Genomic DNA, 24,081 nt, shown 5'->3' with positions numbered 1-24,081 from the left:
TTGATATCATTGATTGAATATGATTGATATCATATTTGTTTATATAAAACTTTCAATACATTTTTTATCATTTTTTTAAATAAAATGTTATAAAAAAGCATCAATTTTGGACTTTTTTTTTACATTGTATTTTAATAGTTCTGATATTTACGCACGCAGCGATATCAAATATGTATATACAAAATTTGTTTTTACACTTTTTGGGGGTTAAATAGGGAAAATGGGACAATTTACGTTTTTATTGGGGGAGGTTTTTTTTTCCCTTGTTTAACTTTTATTTTTACATCTTAACAGTCCCCACAGGGTACTATTTATGGCAATCATTCAATTGCTAATAGTGTTCAGTGCTATGCATAGGGCATAGCACTGATCAGTGTTATTGGTGATCTTCTGCTCTGGTCTGCTCGATCGCAGACCAGAGCAGAAGACCTGTTGAAGGCAGCGGAGGCAGGTGAGGGGACCTCCGTCTACCGTTCTGGATGATCGGATTGTCGCGGCAGCGCTGCGGGCGATCCAATCATCCGTTTTATTGACCGCAATGCTGCAGATGCTGTGATCTGTATCTGCATCTGAGGGGTTAAGGGTGGACATCCGTGCGATCGCAGATACCGCGCATGACCTGAGCATCGCTGCGATGCTCACGGTTATGTATAGGACGTAAATGTACGTCCTGGTGCGTTAGGTACCACTTACATTTACGTCCTGCATCGTTAAGGGGTTAAAGGGATATTCCAGGATTTTTTTTTTTCTTCAGCCCTTTAGCCTGTGATATAAAGCTATAATACTGTGTAATACACTTTTATTACCTCAGTAGGCCGCTTTCCTATTTTCATGCACGTGACCCACACTTGTAATTGTTGCAGTATAAGTCTTTTTATTTTACTGTTGTTTCTGACCTATCCCAGCATTCCATGCGGTCAGAGATAGTATTTCATAAGTCACATGATCTCCAGGGGGCGTGGCTATGCTACAGTAGGTGGGTGGATAGCAATGTGGAAGGAATTTAGTGAAGTAATGCTATCCACCCACCCATTGCAGCATAGCCACACCCCTTGGAGTGTAGCCCACCTACTGACTGGAGCATAGCTACACTCCCTGGGGACCTGGGCAGCAAGAGACGATGGCCCCCATAAGAGTGGAGTGTCGGTTTATGTTTAACTTTTGCTTTTCCAACCTTTTTTCTTTCTATTGGTATTTACTAATCTGTTGCACTTTTCTCGATCTTTTTAGTTGGAAGGAAAAAATCTGTCGCTGGGTTAATACTGTCGCACATTAAAATCTGGCACATGCATAAATTTGTGAAAATATATATGTATAGAAATATCTAACTATATATATAGATAGAGAGAGCGAGATCTCTAGATATTAATACATTTAAAAATAGTTTATTTTTTTATACATATATGTATATACACACATATAGATAGATGTATTAAAATTTGTGTATGTGTGTGTGTGTATATATATATATATAAATTTGCCACTATTACTGAAACAAAAGGGGAAAAAAAGCATTGAAAAGCTAAAACATTGTTTAAAATTAAATTGTGCAAAAAAATTAAAAAATTACAAGTAAGAATCGCTTGAAAAAGACGAGGCAGGCAAAGGAGCAAACAGCCAGAGAATTTACTCCTCTTTCTGAAAATGTATATATGCTTTAAAGTGTAGGGTTTTCTTCCCAGAAAATTCCAGGGCTGTGGAGTCTGTAGATAAATGTTCCGACTCCGCAGTTTTTTGTACTTCTGACTCCGACTCCCCGACTCCGACTCCTCTGTATTAATATGCGATTGTATTTATAAACACTTACAGTTGAATCCAAGAAGCTGTTCCACTAAGTTCTTTTAAGCTCTTCTAGCAGAGAGAGGTAGTTGGGCAGAAGCTACTGCCTTCTCCTTTTTGTGTGCTGATCTGCTGCTGAAGATAGGGCAGTGGGAGGATCCAGGAAGGGGCATTTATAAAACATGATTTCCCTAGTAAAATCCCATAGTCATGTTTAAAGTTTAAGCTAACAATCTGAGTTTACAAGTTTTTATAGCCTTAGCTGAATGGCAGCAGTTTTTTCCAATGTTTACAGCTTCATCCTCTAACTATTGATCCTCCATTCCCTTCACTTATACAAGTGTCTCTAGTCCTGCAAAAAAACATATTTACTTAATCCCTTATCAGTGAGAGGCTGGGTTACCCATGGGTTCCCTATAAAAGCAGAACACAACACTATGGAAAGTATAAGTATTGCCGCTCCTAATTGTGCGTTGCGTGCTATATAGTGAAGTACATGAAAAGCATGCTTCTTCACGGTCACTTAACGTATTCGTTTTGCGGTTACGTGAGGCACTGCATGCATTGGTCTTTATTCTTACAGTAGAGAAGTCATTAAAGGAGAACTCCAGACCATAAAAATTGTCCCCCATAGTGCCGGCAGTAAAAAAAATAAAGATGTACATACCTTCCTCCGCTCCCCCGGGGCCTCCGGTAACCGGCTCCAGTCTCCGCCGCAATCCATTTCCTGGTTGCCGGTAGTCGGATGAATCAGCCAATCACCAGCCGCAGTGCAGTCCGACTCTGCCGGTGATAGGCTGAGCGGCAGTGTGAAAACGCTTCTTGACACAAAATTCTTCGCTACACCTGCGGCCGGGGCCGAAAACGTCGCACTGCTGCTCAGGCTATCGCCGGCCGAGTCGGACTGCGCTGCGGCTGGTGATTGGCTGATTAATCTGACCACTGGCAACCAGGAAGTGGATTGCGGCGGAGACCGGAGCCGGTTACCGGAGGCCCCGTGGGAGCGTAGGAAGGTATGTACATCTTTATTTTTTTACTGCTGGCACTATGGGGGACAATTTTTATGGTCTGGAGTTCTCCTTTTAATTATAACTTTTTGTGAATTGGGACATTTAAACTTGCTTTTTTTTATTCCAATCTAAATTAAGTCGGAGTCGGTGCATTGTTTGCCAACTTCGACTCCAGGTACCCAAAATTTCGTCCGACTCCGACTCCACAGCCCTGGAAAATTCACATGATTTTCAGAGTGGTTTTCAGAACAGACAAGTGATTTTGGGATGAAATGTAGGGAACACTCCTCTTTTCCCGAAAACAACGCCCATTTTGTAAGGTTTTTTTGTTTTCACTTGAAGTGAGTCAGATTCTGTCAAGTTTTTTCTGTTGCACATTATGTCGCAGAATCCTATTAGTAAATGAGGGCCAAAATGTCTTAAGTCACATGGTCTTCAAGGGGTATGGCTATGCTGCAGTAAGTGGGTGGATAGAATTACTATTTTAAAGGGGTACTCCGGCGCTAAACACCTTATCCCCTATCAAAAGGATGGGGGATAATTAGGGATTGACCGATATTAATTTTTTTAGGGCTGATAGCGATAATCTGTGGCCTTTCAGACCGATAGCCGATAAGTTACACCGATGTTCCGGTATAAGCTATCGGCTATTTCTCCACCCCCCCGGCCCTGTAGAAGCGGCTGAAGATCATTAATCATTGGGGGTGAGGAGGATTAGTGCGGTGCGGTGCGTGGCGGGCGGGGCATTATCGGATTATCGGCAAGGTAATTGCCGATACCGATAACATCCAAAATCATCCATAATATCGGCCAAACCGATAGTCGGTCGATCCCTAGATAAGATGTTAGATCGCGGAGTTCCCACCGCTTGGGACCCCCCGCAATCTCTCCTGCAGCCCCCCTGTTTTTCAGCTGCACAGAGCGAGGATTGCTCAGTGGCTGATGACGGGCAGTGCAGGGGACGGAGTATCGTTATGTCACGGCTTCGCCCCTATAGACTTGCATTGATGGGGCGGGGTGTGATGTCACAAGGGGGCCATAACATCATGATACGCCGTCCCATCACCGCCCGTCATCAGCCACAGAGCGATCTTCGCTCTGTGCAGCTGAAAAACGGGGGTGCTGCAGGAGAGATCGCGGGGGTCCCCAGCGGCGGGATCCCCATGATTTAACATCATATCCCCTATCCTTTTGATAGGGGATAAGATGTTTAGCGCCGGAGTACTCCTTTAAATCCCTTCCACCCTACCATTTGTATACTGACTGCATCATAGCCGTGCCCCCTTAAGACCATGTGACTTATGCTGGAAAAGGTCAGAAACAACAGTATAAAAAAGACTTGCACTGTACACTTCCTGGTATGTGTCTCATGCATGAAAGTGGCACACAGAGGTAATAAACAAATATTACACAGTATTATAATTTGTCATCATTGGCTAAAAGGACAAAGTAAATCAAATACTGGAAGACCCCTTCAAGTGCATAGGGAGACCATGCCTCTTTATACTGTACCATGCCCCCTTCCTGCCCATTTGGTGAGTGTGGCACAGGCTTTGTGCCGAAATCGGTGGCGATTACCCGGCCTGCGCTGGGCCCAGCCATTGATCATTTCTCCCCATAATTGCTGTGTTTTAAATGAAGATGCAACACACTGCGCCACAATGCACCAAATTGTGACGAGATTTACACTAAAGTAAAGAAAAGGGCAGATTTCACAGACCTGGTCTAAAGTAATGTTTTGGTAACATGCCTTGAAGTGTAAAATCTAATAATCTAAATAACACAGATACACATTTGTTATAAATACAACCGCTGAAATGGTAAACAACGTAGACTAGAAGGCTCCATTGCAGGTTTGAGCGAACAAGACGGAAAAATAGTGCACTGGTGAAATGGGGGACACAAGTTTCCACAATAATCTACCTACCTGAAACCAAATTTGTCCTGTTTTTGCCTCCATCAACTAATCACAGCTCAGCTTTTATATCTTAATAAGCTGTGATACACAACCAATCACAGCTCAGCTTTCATATCTTAACTAGCTGAGTACCCGGCGTTGCTTTTGACTTCATATCCCGACCTCCTATCCCGTCATCATATCCCGTCATCATATCCCGTCCACCTATCCCGTCCACCTATCCCGTCCTCCTTTCCCCGACCTCCTTTCCCCGACCTCCTATCCCGTCCTCGTAGCCCGTCCTCCTTTCCCGTCCTCCTATCTCGACCTCCTATCCTGTCCTCCTATCTCGAGCTATCCCGTCCTCCTATCTTGAACTATCCAGTCCTCCTATCTCGACCTCCTATCCAGTCCTCATATCTCGACCTCCTATCCAGTCATCCTATCTCGACCTCCTATCCAGTCATCCTATCCCGACCTCCTATCCAGTCATCCTATCTCGACCTCCTATCTCGACCTCCTATCTCGACCTCCTATCTCGACCTCCTATCTCGACCTCCTATCTCGACCTCCTATCTCGACCTCCTATCGCGTTCCTCCTATCGCGTTCCTCCTATCCCGACCATCCCGTCCTCCTATCTTGACCTCTCATCCCGTCTTCATATTCCGACCTGTAATATGTAACCAGGTATTGAAATATCTCCAGCTGTACGGAAGTTATGTGGGAACATACATTTCCCATTGATTTGCATGGGACTTTAAACAAAACCCCCAACCCTCACAAATGGGGGTATTTAAGGGTTAAATTAACTATTCTATATTTTAAGTGGACATATCAGTAACATGTGACCAAGTATTATCGAAATATCTCCAGCTGTTTGGAAGTTATGCAGTAATATATATTTCCCATTGACTTGTATAGGACTTTAAACATAAACCCCGCCCCTGGCAAATAGGGGTGAGTAAGGGTTAAATCACCTATGTTTGTTGTTGACATATAAGTAACATGTTTGCCAAGTTTCATGTTAATATCTTTAGCCGTTTGGACGTGATGCTGGAACATACATACACACATACATACACACGTCGACCTCCTTTCCCCGACCTCCTATCTCGACCTCCTATCTCGGCCTCGTATCCCGGCCTCCTATCGCGTCCCTCCTATCACGTCCCTCCTATCGCTGAAATGGTAAACAACGTAGACTAGAAGGCTCCATTGCAGGTTTGAGCGAACAAGACGGAAAAATAGTGCACTGGTGAAATGGGGAACACAAGTTTACACAATAATCTACCTACCTGAAACCAAATTTGTCCTGTTTTTTTTTGCCTCCATCAACTAATCACAGCTCAGCTTTTATATTTTAATAAGCTCTGATACACAACCAATCACAGCTCAGCTTTTATATCTTAATAAGCTGTGATACACAACCAATCACAGCTCAGCTTTCATATCTTAATAAGCTCTGATACACAACCAATCACAGCTCAGCTTTTATATCTTAACTAGCTGAGTACCCGGCGTTGCTTTTGACTTCATATCCCGACCTCCTATCCCGTCATCATATCCCATCCACCTATCCCGTCCTCCTTTCCCCGACCTCCTTTCCCCGACCTCCTTTCCCCGACCTCCTTTCCCCGACCTCCTTTCCCCGACCTCCTTTCCCCGACCTCCTTTCCCCGACCTCCTTTCCCCGACCTCCTTTCCCCGACCTCCTTTCCCCGACCTCCTTTCCCCGACCTCCTTTCCCCGACCTCCTTTCCCCGACCTCCTTTCCCCGACCTCCTTTCCCCGACCTCCTTTCCCCGACCTCCTTTCCCCGACCTCCTTTCCCCGACCTCCTTTCCCCGACCTCGTAGCCCGTCCTCGTAGCCCGTCCTCGTAGCCCGTCCTCGTAGCCCGTCCTCCTTTCCCGTCCTCCTATCTCGACCTCCTATCCTGTCCTCCTATCTCGACCTCCTATCCAGTCCTCATATCTCGACCTCCTATCCAGTCATCCTATCTCTACCTCCTATCCAGTCATCCTATCCCGACCTCCTATCCAGTCCTCCTATTTCGACCTCCTATCGCGTTCCTCCTATCGCGTTCCTCCTATCGCGTTCCTCCTATCGCGTTCCTCCTATCGCGTTCCTCCTATCGCGTTCCTCCTATCGCGTTCCTCCTATCGCGTTCCTCCTATCGCGTTCCTCCTATCGCGTTCCTCCTATCGCGTTCCTCCTATCGCGTCCTCATATCCCGACCATCCCGTCCTCCTATCTTGACCTCTCATCCCGTCTTCATATTCCGACCTGTAATATGTAACCAGGTATTGAAATATCTCCAGCCGTACGGAAGTTATGTGGGAACATACATTTCCCATTGATTTGCATGGGACTTTAAACAAAAACCCCAACCCTCACAAATGGGGGGTATTTAAGGGTTAAATTAACTATTCTATATTTTAAGTGGACATATCAGTAATAATAAGCTTAATAAGCTTAATAAGCTCTGATACACAAACAATCACAGCTCCGCTTTAATTTAATATGCAAAACCAGACAGTGTTGCTTTCAGGCAGATAGATGAGAATCAGGCTGTTTAGGGTACGTTCACACTACATTATTACTGTCCATTTAACATATACATTTTTTTTCCTATAAAACATATATGATTAAGGGGTTGTCCATTAAAAGACAACTTACCATATATCCATAGGGGATAATTTGTCTTTCACCAGACAATGCCTTTAATGGATGCCGGTCCGGTATATGCCATACAGCATAATCGGTTTCCCATTGACTTAAAGGAGATATCCAGTGCTGAAAAACGTATCCCCTATCCTAAGGATAGGGGATGAGTTTCAGATCGCGGGGGTCCGACTGTTGGTGCCCCCCTGAGAATTCTTTACAGGGCCCATGCAGCCCGCAGGAAGGGGGCATGTTGACCACCGCAAGAAGCGGCGGCTAACATGCCCCCTCAATACAACTCTATGGCAAAGCCTAAGCGCTGCCTTCGGCAATCTACAGCTCTGCCATAGCGATATATTGAGGTGGGGGGTGTCAGCCGCCGTGATCTGGCCAGCGAGTCGGGGCCCCGTACAGGAGATCGCGGGGGGCCCCAGCGGTCAGACCCCCCCCGCATTCTGAAAATGATCCCCTATCCTTAGGATACTCCTTTAATAATAAATTATTAAAATTATATATAATCCATATATATATATATATATATATATATATATATATATTTGTGTATATGATATATATGTATGTGGTGTGTGTATATTTATAATTTTTTTATATTTTTTTACTGTTTGGAAAACATAGAACTATGCAATAAATAAATATATATGTATATTTTTTTATGTGTACTTATAAATTGCATAGTTCAGTGTTTTCCAAGCAGTGTGCCTTTAGCTGTTGCAAAACTACAACTCCCAGCATGCCTGGACAGCCTTTGGCTGTCCAGGCATGCTGGGAGTTGTAGTTTTGCAACAGCTGGAGGCACACTGGCATAGTTGACTGCATTTTTGCATAGAGCTAAATGAAATGTATTGTAAATAAATAAATACATTTTAAAAAATAACTTTGAAAAGAAGATAAAAGCACTTTGTGAACCCAGCCTTATAGTTATCGGGGTCCATCAGGTGACATCGGGTCTGTCATACATGTTCCAGTATACACATTTGTTTTCCTTTTTTGTTCCTATAACAGAAAACCAGGTAGATATACAAAAAGAGATTTGAACAGGGCCTTAGTAATTCTGCGTCCGTGCAGTCTATGCGCTTTATGGTGCCCCCAGCAAAGGCTCTTTAAGTCATGTGATGATTGCGACTCTGTCAGTGTCACAGGCTTATTACAAACACACTTAGACAGCATTGATCCGGCCGTAATATTAAATATGTGCACCTGTCGCCATCGGTGTTGACTTCTGTTCCTATTCTCCTGAGCATCGGACCGGGGTGACTAATGGCTGCCGCCCCCGCGCTGTCTAAACGACAGCGTTGACGTGTAGTTTTCCTCCGAAATCTCCCAGCTCTTTGTGACAGTGTGGTAACTTTGAGGTTCTGCTGTAGTGTTCAGATTCACATTGGCCAGGTTGTTGTGTAAATTAAACACTGACAGCTACCCCGAGGGATGCAGCCAAAGTATTTATGATGATGTGCTGATTACACAAAATACACTGCGAGCACAAAACAGCTGCAGAGCACAAACCTCTTCAGAGGAATACAATTAGGATGAGCACCCTCATTGTTTCTAGTGGGGAAAGTACAATACGGCATGCTAATGAAGAGCCGCGCCACTTTCTAAGAACGGCTGGCCTTTATATATGCTCTACCACCGCCACACTCCTGCTTGCTTTTAGTTAAAGAAGAAACAGGAGTAGGTGCAGGCAAGCACACTGGGCTGTAGACTTACTAAAACAAAAACAAAAAAAAAAAAATAATAAAAATGTAGCAGAATTTTGCTTCAAATACACAATTTTTTTTTAAAATCATATAGGGGATTATTATATTATTTGTGAAAGGTTTTAGAGTAGGGTGACGTGCCGTATTTTGCTGCGTATTTGCTGCTGCGTATTTTCCTACGCATGAATATGCAGCAAAGTACAGCACATGTCACCTTACCGTTAAAGGGGTATTCCAGTGGAAAACAATTACAGTGGTCCCTCGAGTTACGATGGCCCCGACATATGTTTTTTTTCAACATACGATGGCCTCTCAGAGGCCATCGTATGTTGAAATAAGTATCGACATACGATACTTTTTGCAGGGCCATCACTATGATTTTATTTACCGGTGCGGGCTGCGGGGCGCCGTGGTGCGGGTTGCCATGGTGTGGGGTGCCGTTGTGCGGGGTGCCGTTGCGCCGGAGTCCTCCTCTTGGTGCTGATTGGCGAATCCACAGTCATGTGACGACATGACAGTGACGTCGCCAGCCTGCGTCTACGCCGCCATTTCAGGAGCGCTGCCCATGAGGAGAAGACGCAAAGAGCTGGTGAGTATGACTTAGTAGCTCACTCACGTGGTGGAGACGTTAACCCCTCACCCCGCGGCAGCGTTAATGCTGCCGCGGAGTGAGGGGGTTAACGCTACCGCTGCCATGGGGTGAGGGGTTAACTTTAACCCCTCACCCAATGGCAGCGGCAGCAATAACCCCCTCTCCCCAGGACATAACAGCAGAGACCCCAGGCCTGGGCACAAAGCCCCCCCAGGCCTGGGCACAACCCCCCCCCCCCCCCCAGGCCTGGGCTTAAATCCCCCCCCACCCCAGGCCTGGGCTTAAATCCCCCCCCCCCCACCCCAGGCCTGGGCACAAATACCCCCCCCCCCCCCCCACCCCAGGCCTGGGCACAAATACCCCCCCCCCCCCACCCCAGGCCTGGGCACAAAGCCCACCACCATTTCATGGACTCAGGAATCAATTACCAGTTTTCCATAGACATATGTACTCAACATATGATGGTTTCAACATATGATGGTCCTCTCGGAACCAATTGCCATCATATGTTGAGGGACCACTGTATTATTATTATTATTATTATTATTATTATTATTATTTTTCACGTGAACTGGTGCCAGAAAGTTAAACAGATTTGTAAATGACCTCTATTAAAAAATCTTAATCCTTCCAGTACTTATCAGCTGCTGTATGCTCCAGAAGAAGTTGTATTTCTTTCTGGATTTCTTTTTTGTCTGCCCACAGTGCTCTATGCTGACACCTCTGTCCAGAGCAGGATAAGTTTGCTATGGGGATTTGCTCCTACTTTGGACAGTTCCTGACATGGACTGTGGTCAGACAGAAAGGAAATTCCAAAAGAAAAGAACTTCCTGTGGAGCATACAGAAGCTGATAAATACCGGAAGGTTTAAGATTTTTTAATAGAAGTAATTTACAAATCTAGTTAACTTTCTGTCACCAGTTGATTAAACAAAAAAGTTTTCCAGCGGAGTACCCCTTTAAAGGAGAACTCCAGATACAATTAATATATCCCCGATCCACAGGATAGGGAATGAGTAGTTGATCGCGGGGGTCTGATCGATGGGATCCGGCTCTCGGTGAGGAACGCGTGATGCAGACTGCATGTGTTCCATTCATTTCTATGGGAGTGCTGAAAAAAGACCCAAGTACTGCACTTGGGCATTATCGGCGCTCCCATAAAAATTAATGGAGCGTGTGCAGTCAACCGGTAGACGATACGCACTCCTTACTGTGAGAGCTGGGCTCCCGTCCCAGCGATCTGACCCTTCCCCCGATCAGCTACTTATCCCCTAAAAAGTTGCACATTTTTTTTGTGCACCAACTTTAATGTAGTGTGGCATGGTTAGCTTCTTGAAATTGTGCACAAACACCTCAGAAAACGCTAAGCCATGTCTATGCTGGTGTAAATTTGCCACTCCAGGCTTTCAGGGCTCAAACACATCTAACGTGACATTTTTTGTATCACATTGGATCCAACAAACATTGTCTACAAGTATTTTTGCCCAGTGCAAAATCACAGCTGCTTACAGTTTGAAAAGGTCCAAACATTCCGGAGAGTGCAGGTGCCGGCATAATATACGGGCGTTAAAACCGCACACAGGAATGCGCCGTCTCATAGGTGGCTATGCATTCCATGTGGTGTCCGCACAAAGAATGGACAGGTTCATTCTTTGTATGGACATGGAAAACAGAATCTCTGTGCCAGCAACATGGCACGGAAATTCCGGCCGTGTGCACAGCGCAGCAGAATCATTGAAATAAACAGGACTTTGCTGCTCCAGAATCTACTCCAGACAACAGGCCATGAAGGGCAATCTTGAGTTTTGGCACAAAAAAAATAAAAAATACTTGCTTAGCCCTGTTCCCCGCAGCTCCTGTTCAACTCCATCTAGTCCCTCAATCTCTTCTCTTTTTGGCTTTTGAGCCATGTGCTTTTTGCAGGACCTGCCTGCTCAGCGAATCATTGACCTAGATGAGACACCGTTGCAACCTGCAATCCTCATCTCGGAAGTGAGAAAGAAGAGAGAAGCTTGGGGGACCCAACTAAGCCGAATGAATATGTGAGGGATCAAGGCTAGGTCAGTATGGGCTTTCCTTTGTTTTCTCCTTTCCTAGAATCCCTTTTATTTTTAATTTTTTTATTATTTTTTTTTTTTTTTTTTTTTTATAAAACCCTGAATAACCCCTTTAAGAGGACTTAAAGCGTACCCGTCAGATCCAATAAAACATTTTTTTTAAATACGTTATCTTTGACTATTGATAGGGAAGCCAACATTTTTCTCATATGTAAGTAAGGATGGGCTTGATTGCCACAAATATTCTTTTTCCGTATTCACAAAATTTGGCGTACAAAAATGTTTGACTTTTTGCGCTTCTCCTGACTTTCTTGACAAGACTAGATAGGTTTAGATGGAGAGGACTTGGCCTTCTTTGGAATGAATTTTCTTAACTTACACCAGAAATTGAGGTGCCAATCTACTTCTGCTATGAACAGGTTCTCCAATTTCTGGTGCAAATGATGTTAAATCTGTTATGGTGCATCGAAAGCCATAAAATGCACCACATTTAGTAATAGTGGGGGAGATTCCTGAAAACCTTTTGTAGAAGAAGAGTGGGGAAGTCGCCAATAGCAAACAATCAGATGGCTTCTTTAATTTTTAAAAAAGGCCTCTAAAAAGGAAAGAAGCAATCTGGTTGCTTTGGGCAACTGCCCCTTTTTTTCTCTACACAGGTTGTGCATTCAAGCAATTTTGCTCACGTCTGACGTAGGAAACATAGTAAATTCCCTCTATGTGCTATTGGTAACTACATTAAAGCGGTATTTTGGTTTTATGCATCTTATCCGCTAATTAAAGAATAGGGGGTAAGATGTATGATCACTGGGGACCCCCACGATCTCAGTGCAGCCTCCGACATTCTGTGCCGGGCGCTGCCTCCGAGACGGAGATGTGACGTCACGGCCTCAGCCCTAGTGGTGTCATGTCACGCCCCCTCCATTCATGTCTATGGAAGGGGGCGTGACAGCATGAATAGAGGGGGGGGCCTAGTAGTGGGACTTCACTATGGGGAAGCTGGAATACCCCTTTAAGGGTATTGTCATACATAGTTTTTTTTAACACAGATGGTGTATTTTGAAATCTACATAAAAAACTCCATCCAAAATTTGTGCATTTTTGCTCTCCCATTTTTTATTGGGAAGATTTTGCATGGAATTTGTGTCAAGAATTGTCATGACCTCTCCTAATGTGGTTTTTAAATCCCTTATCAAAAAAAATCTGCGTCCCCTAACCATGTAAACATTGACATGGATTTCCCAAATCACATACGCATGAGGCCTAAGTGTCTCCATATCTCACCCGTGTATTTATGACTATTCCTTTAGCACACAAAAATGGCTGCTCCCGTATGCCCCCAATGCTAGAAACGGGGATGAAGAATCCCCAGCCCCGTCGCATTTGTCAGCCGCCTTCCATAAAGTGCGACTACGTGATTAGTCAGTGGTGAACGTGCAGGAATTACATATATCACCGTACACTTTGTAATAGCTCAATTTACATATAAACTAGCAAAATCACTGATGCCAACCTCCGAGTAGATATCCTTCACCTAAAATTATATTTCTCCCTCTGTAAAATGTCAGCCGACTGCAGCGCGCAATCTGAATTATGGCTGAGTTAATTTTTGCTAATCACAACGGTTACATATATTGAGGGTAATCCGGCGGCACGCCATTATCAGAGGTTATTACCCTATTACATGTTTCAATCACTCGGGACCATCTCGGATTTGTTGTCCTGTGATTGCTGACATCCATCCCATGTGGCGGACTGACTTGCGCGGAATCGTCTTGCTTTAATCAATAGAATAATTGATAAACCAGATAAGATTTAAAGTGATTAACTCCCGGCGGTCCTCCCGGGAGGCTGGGACTCACTTAATTTTGACATGTGTGTTGTGTACCCCGCAGATGAGGAGCAGGCTGAATTATCTGTTCTTATCCGCTTAATGATGGGGAGGGTGTTAGAGTCAAGTGTTTAATTAACCCAGCAATGGGCTGCGCTGTCACTTACACATAGAGCTGATTGAAATATCTCCCCGAGAATACTGAGCAGGAATTGTGATGTGGCACTGAGATGGAAGATTACTTTCTCAATGCATTTGCTGGGTCACTGCCCTGAATGTCTTGGTGAGGAAAATTCATTCACTTTAGGGGGGAAGAAATGAGCATTTAAATAAATGCTACCCTCTCTGTTCTGAAAGTTAACTAAATTATACAGGAATTTTTTTTTTCCTCCAGAAATCTGCACAAGCATCTTGCGAGCTATCAAGGAGCGTCTCCATAATGTATCTTATTATCCTGCTGCATTAAAAGCAGATTGATGGTGTCATCATCTATTCCGCTTTACCCAAGGAATAATCAATTGCTTGCTGTAACTACAGTAGTTTATGGGGCTTTGATTCGCTTCTTTTTTGATGTGCGTTTGCTAATGGAATGTTTACATTATTAGTGTATTATGGGTATAATCTTTGTCGCCATGGTAGGGTGTCCTGGCGGAACCATTGCCTTTAATATAACTTGTGTCGTTTGCTTTCAGGGCCAGTATTTGCCCCAAAATCCATAGATAAGGATGTGGTTTATCAGAAAATAGGCATGGTTTCATTTAAAGAGGCGTGGCTTATGGCACGCATTTTGGCTTTAAAGGGGGATTCCGGGAGTTTTTTTTTTATGTTTTTATTATTTTTATGATATATTTATGATGCCAAGGTAAAATAATGTGTAATATGCTTTTATTACCTCCATGCGTCACTTTTTGTCCCATTTTCATGAACTAGACCCACATCTGAAAGTGCTGTAATGCAAGTCTTTAAAGGGGTTCTCCACCTGTAGACATCTTATCCCCTATTCAATGGATAGGGGATAAGATGTCTGATCGTGGGGATCCCACCATTGGGGACCCCCGCAATCTCGGTTGTGGCACCCTAGGCATCCGGTGCACGGAGCGAACTTCGGAACTTGGAACGTGGAAAATAACTAAAAAATAAGTCTAGCATAACCTAAAGACTTTAAGTTATAGTAAAACACATAATTTCTCTTTTATAGGTCAAATCACTTTTGCCTCATGGCAATATTTCTCTATAAAGCATAGCATAAGAAATTGCATCAAGACTGCTCATAGTGTGAACTGACCCCACTTATGAGTCTCCTAGCAGTTTAGACAACTGGAGTCAAGTTAGGTGATATTATTTGGGGAACAGCAGTGATTAGACTCCACCTCTTCCTTGTGAAAAGCTAGAGGATCCATGGTAAAAGTAGACAGCATAAGTAAGTTTTTTTCCTCAAATGAAAATGGAATCAGTATAGCTGAAACCCCATGCCTGCCACATCAGCTAAAACGGGTAAGCACAAGACATTCACAGGAACCCCTACATCATTGTCTAATAACCTATGCTGCACTATATAAGCAAAAAAAATAAAAAATTAAATTAAATCCCAGAGTGCTTCTTTAAAAGGGTACTCCGGTGGAATATATATATATATATATATATATATATATATATATATATATAAAAAAAATAATAATTATATATTTTTTTATTTAAATAAACTGGTTCCAGAAAGTTAAACAGATTTGTAAATGATTTCTATTTAAAAATCTTGATCCTTCCAGTACTTACCATCTGCTGTATATTTCACAGGAAGTTCTTTTCTTTTTGAACTTCTGACCAAAGTACTATCTGCTGACACCTCTGTCTATTCCAGGAACTGCTTAACTTTCTGGCACCAGTTGATTTTAAAGAAATTGTTTTTCACCGGAGTACCCCTTTAAGGACTCCTTTAGTCTTCAGAGTCTCCATATACCTCTGTGGATTCACCTGCCCGTAATGAAATTGTCTCTGGAAATAGTTCTCGAATGTTGACAAGCGAGTAAATACATCAGAGCGGTTTTAGTTTTCAGTGCATGATACTTTCCAATTACAGAACGACGTTGCCCTGGTAGTAAATGCCCTGGTCCATTACTGACATTTTAATGAAATGACTGTGAAAGTGCGATTCCTGCCAATGTCCAGGAAGTATTGTCTGGTGCAACTTGATGCCATGACTTTAACTGTTCTTGGCAACTGCAGCTGTGATGACAGCAAACAAGGAGCTGCAGCTTAAACATAGGGTGCCACTTAGCAGCAGGGCCATAAATCCCGACTCTGGACTATATAATACCTGCTGTTTCAATCTACTTTGTGCTGATCTTATACAAAGGAAAATAAGGTGACTATAGATTAGATCAGAGAAATGAACCTATTATCATTCACACATATGTATGCTAATGTTTCAGATATAAGAGATACATTTGTGCTATTGGAGACCAGGTATTTTCTGGATTAGTCTGCTGTCATTCCACTGAAGGGCGCCGCAGTCATCCACTCCCTAGCCGGAATTGACTGCCGACAGAGTGTAAAATAAATAATATTCAGCTATATAGCAAATGGAGATCAGATAGACTTTAGGATTGGTGTCCCTCCTTCTGCTCCGTCAGTATCGTTTTAGTCTGTTAGTGTTTCCTAATCAGGGTGCCTCCAGCTGTTGCAAAACTACAACTTCCAGCATGCCCGGACAGCCAAAGGCTGTCCGGGCATGCTGGAAGTTGTAGTTTTGTACCAGCTGCAGGCACCCTGGTTAGGAAACAATGGTCTATTTAATTTGCAATTAAAGGGATATTCCAGGATTTTTTTTATTTGACTATACTACAGGGGCTGTAAAGTTACCGTAGTTTATACTATAGTGTCTGTACCTGTGTTTAATGGCTGGTCTCACAATTCTTATGTGATCTTTGCTCTGGGTGTTTTTTTTTTTTTTTTTTTTTAACAGCATACAAAATGAGTGCTGTCTCAGCTTTTCCCAGGTTGCCGTGCAGCCCGACACATTACATCACTAGTCAGGTGTTGAAAGGGAGCCTGTATGTGCTTCAATGGTTGGAGCGACCGCTGAGTGGGAGGGAGACCATTCTCCACAGGGAATTGTATTTTCAAGCACAGCACAGCATGGAAGGGAGCTCAGCTGTGTTTTAGTGGGTGGGGTGGTTGATGTGTGGGAGGTAGATAAATCAACTTCCACCTAGAAACAAGGGATCCTGGGGATTGTAGTTGGAGGGAAGGAATTCTAACAGGAAATAGCCATTTGTCAAAAAGAAAGCAACAGCATTGTGGTGAACTCAAAATACAGCCATTTAGTTCCAAGACAAGCAGGGATCCTTGCTAAGCTTGTCCATTACTGTCTGGCAGGTAAGTACTAAAGTCAACTTATGTTGGATAACCCCTTTAAGCTACTTATACTTTTGATCTACAGCTTTTCCTCCCGAGCCGTATCCATATACACGCGGTCTCTGGCAGCTGCTTATCTCCAAATGATCGGACATGTTGAAATGAAATCCAACATGCTGATCCTCTTTAACACTTGCTTTGTAAGGATAGTCTGGACCCAAATACAGATTATATAGTTAAATAGTTCATCAGGTTTGGCTAAGGGTGTATGTGCCCAAGGATGTCCTTATTTATGCTAGACAAGCATGATTAACCCCTGTTAGTATAAAGGTATTCTCCCCTATAAGGAAATATTGAGGTCCTATGAAGTCATTGTTATATAGCCATGTGCACAATCCATGTTTTATATGGGAGGCTAGTCATTGGTAGAGGTGTCTGGTGGTGAAGCCCCAGTTTACAGATCTTCTCCAATGTTACCCTTTTAAATTCCTTATGTTGCAGAAACATGGCTTCCTGGCCCCCTCCTGTCGGTTTACAGCTGCCAGAGGTGTTGAGGAGGCCGAAAAAAAAAAAAGACAAGCCAGCTGTCTTATACCATTTGCGTAACTCCCATTGACATTAATGGGAGTTGCGTAAATGGTGTAGCCCTCCGAGCTATGCTGGTTTGCTAACTTCCGGAGATACATAAACAATGTAGCCCTATTGCTTACTTCATTTATGCAACTCGCATTAATGTCAATGGGAGTTACACAGATTGTATGAGACAGACGGCTTGACTGTTTTTCGCTTTCTAGCCACCTCTTGTACCTGCAGACAGGCCAGGGGAGCAAGGGAGGGAAGCCATGTTTTATTTAGTAATATGGGAAAACCCTTTTAAATCAGGATTGCATCCTCCCTGCTTACTGAGGCTCATTTGGTTCAATATGTTTGCGAGTTACTTCATTTTTTTTTTTCAATATAGTTGCTTGTTTTTAAAATCATCTTACAATTTCTGTAATGGAAATCCTCTCAAAATGCTCATACAATCAGGGGAACATATGGTGGGCTTGTGCTTATACACAGCAGCCAATCCGAGAAGACAAAGTCGCAGTGAAAAAAGCATGAGCGAAACAGAGGAGCAGCCTATTGCACAGGCGGTTAGCGGCTGAACAAGCCAAGATCTGCAGCGATCAGCAGATGAATGAGCAATCTCTTGTTTGCACATCTCCCTGTGTAATAGATGATCCAGTGATGGTTTATACAATCCTCCCCTCTCAACATTCAAACAGTGTGATATGCTCTGTGAATGGGCACTGATCTATGGCTCTAAGGGAACAGATGAGGCATTAAGGAGGTACTCCACCCCTTGACATCTTATCCCCTATTCAAAGTATAGAGGATAAGATGTCTGATCGCTATAGACCCCATGATCTCCCTGCTGCACCCGGCGTTCGTTTAGAGCGTCGGAGGCTCGTGATGTCACGGCCACACCCCCTCAATGCAAGTCTATGGGAGGGGGCATGACGGACGTCACGCCCCCTCCCATAGACTTGCATTGAGGGGGTGTGACCATGGCGTCTTGAGCGGGGCACGACAGTGACATCATGAGCCTTTGCCCCGCATCGCCAGTCATCCGGCACAGAGCGAAGTTCGCAGCCGAGATCGCGGGGGTCCCCAGCGGCGTGGCCCACGCGATCTGACATCTTATCCTCTATCCTTTGGATAGGGGATGAGATGTCTAGGGGCGGAGTACCCCTTTAAGTGTGTTTCGGGATACTCCAGATTTACTTGGTTGGCTAGATTACCTTGCAGTTGGGTCCTGGCATTCATGTCGATGTTACTTTTGACATTTTACCACCTACCAAAAAATTTATGGACCAAGTACACCCATACATGGCTGAGGTATTCCCTACTGGCAGTGACCTCTTTCAGAAGGATAATGCAGAAATGGTTTGAGGAACATGACTTGGCCCCAAAATTGCCCAAACCTCATTCTGATGGAGTATCTGTAGATTTAGTGGATATGTCCAAGCCATGGAAGCCAAGGATCTACTTCTAACATCTTAATGCCAGATACCGCTGGGCACCTTCAGAGGTCTTGTGGAGTCCGTGTCTCCAAGGGTCAGTGCTGTTTTGGTGGTATAACTTTTCATATATTTTTTTTAAAGGGGAGGGGCCTTTAGATTTTAATATGTGGAGTTGATTTAATTATTCCTCAGAGAAAAAAAAGGAAATCCAACTTTATACAAAGTGTTCCTTTAGTCGTTGACTCTATGGTTTCTATTGTAATAAATGTAAATATCCCCCTAACCTACCCAGAAAGTAAATTATATTCAGAAACATGGAAAAACTGGTTTTAAATATTAAATAGTAATGATTAAAATGTGTTCTTTTAAATGAGATCCATATTTGTGGAGTCATTTAAGGAGTGTCGTATTAATCACATTTCTAGCAGTAAACAGGTTTTTTTTTCTGGTTTCTTACAACTTTTGCACCCTGGATTATTAGTCCTAGTAACCAGATAAATAAATAATGGCGTTCTGTTAGGAGCTCATTTATGTTGTATATTAGCGATTGTGGTTACAGAAAAGTAATTAGAATCTTCCGTCTACCAAGCTTTTTCTTTTTTTATTCCTCATTGAAACAAATCTGCAGATGGAGCCATTGCTGAACGCAGCGTTTGTTGATTATTTATAACTTCTAACAATTAATTTTCCTATTTTGATACATTGGAGAACATTGGTGATAATGAGCGGCCGGGTACAGAACGGGAACCAATCGCAAATCACTTTTAGTACAATTCAGAAAATGAAAGCCTACATCTATGGTGTAAAAATAAAGAATCTCATTTTATGTAATTACCTGCACATAAATCCCAGTAATTATTCTCTTTAATAGTTTATTTGTACAATGTAGCTGTTTTCAAAGTTTTTTTTTTTACAGTTTGTTTGGGTCACATAGACTGTCTATGGCATTCTCGCAACGTTTATTTTTTTATTTATTTTGTTATATCATAGTTTTGAAAGTCTTTTGGATAGTTTTGTTTTTAGTTGTATTTTGTTTAGTTTTTTTTATTGTCCATTTGTTTTTTATGTTTATGCAAAAAAAACTTAAGAGGACAAGACACTGGGGGAGATGGTTTTTTATTCTAATTCTAAGAAGGTGTGAACTTATGTACATTTGCATGTTCTTCCGGCGCTAAAGCCACTCAGAAATTAGCCTAATCTCGATAGACTGCAATGCATGCCAAGCAGAGTCTGCTAAAACAATAAACCTGTTCGTTGTTTCTGTGGACACCGAAATCTGGATTCTGCTGCGGAAATTCCACCGTGTACTCCATGCAGCAGAATCCCATTGAAAGACTCTGCTGCAGCAGAATTTCCTAGTGGAATTTTTCTGGCAGATCCTGCTTGGAAATTCCACCGTGTGAACATAGCCTTAGACTGCCTAATCCGAGTTTGTACCATCTATTGTTTGCCTTACTTTTGCATAAATAATGACCCCAAATTTTGGGTTCCATGATGGGAGTAGTAGTTCCTGTACTAATAGACAGATCGCCCTGGGTGTCACTCCTGACACCCGATGCGATTGTCCATAATATAGCAGAGATGCGGAGCGGCTCTATACAGCGCTCACATCTCTGCACTATACTCCGGCCAGTGTGGGGATTGACCGAATGGTTGCAGCCAATCACAGCTCTCAGAGGGAAATATGAATGAGTGATGTTCTATTCATATCACTGGCCGGAGTACAGAAAAGAGATGCGGAGCGCAGGAGAAAGCTGCTCCGCATCTCTGCAAAAAGATAGGACGAACGCATCGGGTGTCAGGAGTGACACTTGCTGTGATCTTTCCTTAACTGCAGGTACTACTACTCCCAACATGGAGTACACTCTGCTCAATGCTGGGAGCTGTAATACCTGCAGTTTAGGAAAGATCACAGTGGATGTCACTCCTTACACCCGCTGTGATCCTCCTGTATAATGCATAGATGCGGCCGCTCTTCTATGGTCCCCTGCACTGATGTATATATACACCCATTCATATTTCCCACAGAGAGCTGTGATTGGCTGGAACCATCTGGCCAATCACAGCTCTGTGTGGGAAATATGAATAGGTGTGTATATATATATATACGGAAGTGCATGTGACAATAGAAGAGTGGCCGGCCGCATATATAGATTATACAGAAGGATCGCAACGGACCCGGGACGGTTCCCTCTTACCCCCCCCCCCCCCCCCCACCAAAAAATTAAATTAAAAGTGGAATTCCAGCCTTACTCCTCTTAGGCTAAGTTTACACTTGTTTTCTTCTGGCAGTTTTTGAGCCAAAGCCAGAAGTGTATTCAAAAGGAATGGGACATATAAAGGAAGGACTTATACTTCTTCTCCCTTATGGATCCACTTCTGACTTTGGCACAAAAACTGCAGTGGGCAGTTTTTGAGCCGAATTTTTTCTTATTTTTTATCAAATGGTGCCAGAAAGTTAAACAGATTTGTAAATTACTTCTATTAAAAAATCACAATCCTTTCAATACTTATCAGCTGCTACGTTCTACTACGGGAGGAAGATCTTTTTCTTTTTAATTTATTTTTTGTCTTGCCAGAGTGCTCTCTGCTGACACCTCTGTCTGTGTCAGGAACTGTGCAGAGCAGGAGGAAATCCCCATATCAAACCTCTCCTGCTCTGGACAGTTCCTGACACAGACAGAGGTGTCAGCAGAGAGCACTGTGGTTAGGCAGAAATGAAATTCAAAAAGAAAAGATCTTCCTCTGTAGCATAAATCAGCTGATAAGTACTGAAAGGATTGGGATATTTTAATAGAAGTCATTTACAAATCTGTTTAACTTTCTGGCACCAGTTCATTTAAAATTAAAAGATGAAAAAGTGTCCTAAACACATAAGTTCTGTCCCCAAGATCCCCTCCAATTTTTGGCAAATAACAGAATCCTGGCAAAAAAAAAAAAAAAGAGGACTGCGGGCACCCCAGCAAAAAACACACAGAAGCACAAATACTTTCAAAATTGGCCTTTAAATTAAAAGCAGTGATATACAATTGCTGGACACTCTATTAGATACACTAGGTGAACTGCCTTCATTCTTTGTAGGATACTTTTAACCTAGGTGATGGAAACATTGGTCAGAGATTTTACTCCAAGTGGACATGATGACATCACACAGTTCTTCCATATGGACATGATGACATCACACAGTTCCTCCATATGGACATTATGACATCACACAGTTCTTCCATATGGACATGACATCACACAGTTCCACCATATGGACATGATGACATCACACAGTTCCTCCATATGGACATGATGACATCACACAGTTCCTCCATATGGACATGATGACCTCACACAGTTCCTCCATATGGACATGATGACATCACACAGTTCCTCCATATGGACATGATGACATCACACAGTTCCTCCATATGGACATGATGACCTCACACAGTTCCTCCATATGGACATGATGACCTCACACAGATCCTCCATATGGACATGATGACATCACACAGTTCCACCATATGGACATGATGACATCACACAGTTGCTGCATATTTGTCAGCTGCAGATCCATGATTCCAATCTCATGTGATCTATTGGATTGAGATCTGGTGATTGTAGAAGCCATTGGAGTCCAGTGACCTCATTGTCCTGTGTGAGATGATGTGAGCTTTGTGACATGGTTTATTATGCTTCTGGAAGTAGCCGTAAACATTGTGCAATTGGTACTTAGGTGCCCAAAGTGTGCCCAGATAATGTCCCCCTCTCCATTACACCATCACCACAAGCCTTCATACAAGGGAAGATGGATCCATGCCTTTATGTTGTTTACGCCAAATTCTGACCCAGTCATCTGAATGTTGCAGGTAGAATCGAGACTTATCAGACCAGGCAATGTTCCATTGCGAACATAAACATGTCTTCTATCGCAGCCCGTTCAGATTGTAACCTCAGCTTCCTGTGCTTAGCAGAGTGCTCTGTGATTGGCTGATTAGTTATTTATGTTTATAAGCAAGTGAACAGGTGTACCTAATAAAGTGTCCAGTAATGGTTCGCGACTTGTATATTTCCCTCACTAAGAATTATAGAATGCTTTCCAGAGAAAAATGACCGAGGCCTTGTTGGGGGTGTAGTTTAAAAAAAATATATAACAATAATAATTCCGAACGCTGGGTACAGGCGGCAGGGTGTCGTGATGTGACGGCCACGCCCCCTCAATGTAAGTCTATGGGAGGGGGCGTGACAGACATCACACCCCTCCCATAGACTTATATTGAGGGTGTGTGGCCCTGACATCATGACCCCCACCGTCCGCACCCAGCGTTCTAAACAAACGCTGGGTTGTGCTGGTAAATCAATGAAAAAATAAAAAAGTTTTACAAAGTTCCAGCGGCGGGACCCCCCGCGATCCAACATCATATTCCCTATCGTTTGGATAGGGTATAAGATATCGAGGGGCGGAGTACCCCTTTAAAGCTTTCCAATTTGCAGTCAATGGGAAATCCATATCTACAATGTTGAAATCTTAAATAAAATAGAGACATCGCATTATGACAGGAGACAAAAATGCAATGTGTAGATGGGAAATCCATAAATCTCCATTCAGTAACATTACACGTCTGGCTGTGACAGAAGCGCCGTGTACCCGGAGTGTATAATCTGGCCTAATCTACAGTATGAGAAGCGGTTATGAAGGACGCTCCGCTTGCCAGTGGCTATAGTAGATTTGGGATTTGCGCCACGCTTTATGAGAAATGGTGATGAATGCTATGACATAGCTTGTCCATTAATATATCTTTATTTCCTCGGCTGGCTTTTTGTTTTTTTGAGGCCTGCACACTGCGCTCCTCGTCTCTGTCAGGTTAATCAATAGGCACCGTATGGAAGAGGGTCAGTAATCAGTGTCACCGGGCCTTTAAATCGTGTAGGAAATTTGCTTAAAGCCCGGGCCAATTAACATCGAGATGATGAATGGCTGGCCGGATAGGAAGAGCCTGCCGCTCAGGGGCTTTGTGCACAGGAGCAGCTCAGCTGTTGTGCAGCAGGCACCAGCCTCTAATATCCGCCATTCATGTGCTCTCCGTCCACCCACTCTTAATGATAATGTCAATCGTACAGAATCTACACACATTGGACTTGTCAGGACTTAATAAATCAAAGGAGTTTGTCAAAGGCGTTCAGATAGA

General features: G+C 43.2%; 1 protein-coding gene across 13 annotated transcripts in view; it reads left to right on the top strand.

Annotated features, from left to right (window-relative positions):
• Positions 1-24,081, top strand: part of BTRC (beta-transducin repeat containing E3 ubiquitin protein ligase) — a 278,342-nt gene that overhangs the window by 74,945 nt on the left and 179,316 nt on the right. The window lies entirely within an intron of this gene.

The sequence above is a fragment of the Hyla sarda genome, chromosome 7, assembly GCF_029499605.1.
Source record: "Hyla sarda isolate aHylSar1 chromosome 7, aHylSar1.hap1, whole genome shotgun sequence".
Classification (NCBI taxonomy): domain Eukaryota; kingdom Metazoa; phylum Chordata; class Amphibia; order Anura; family Hylidae; genus Hyla; species Hyla sarda.
Note: the sequence above shows the minus strand (reverse complement) of the source record. Positions and strands in the feature narration are given on the sequence as shown.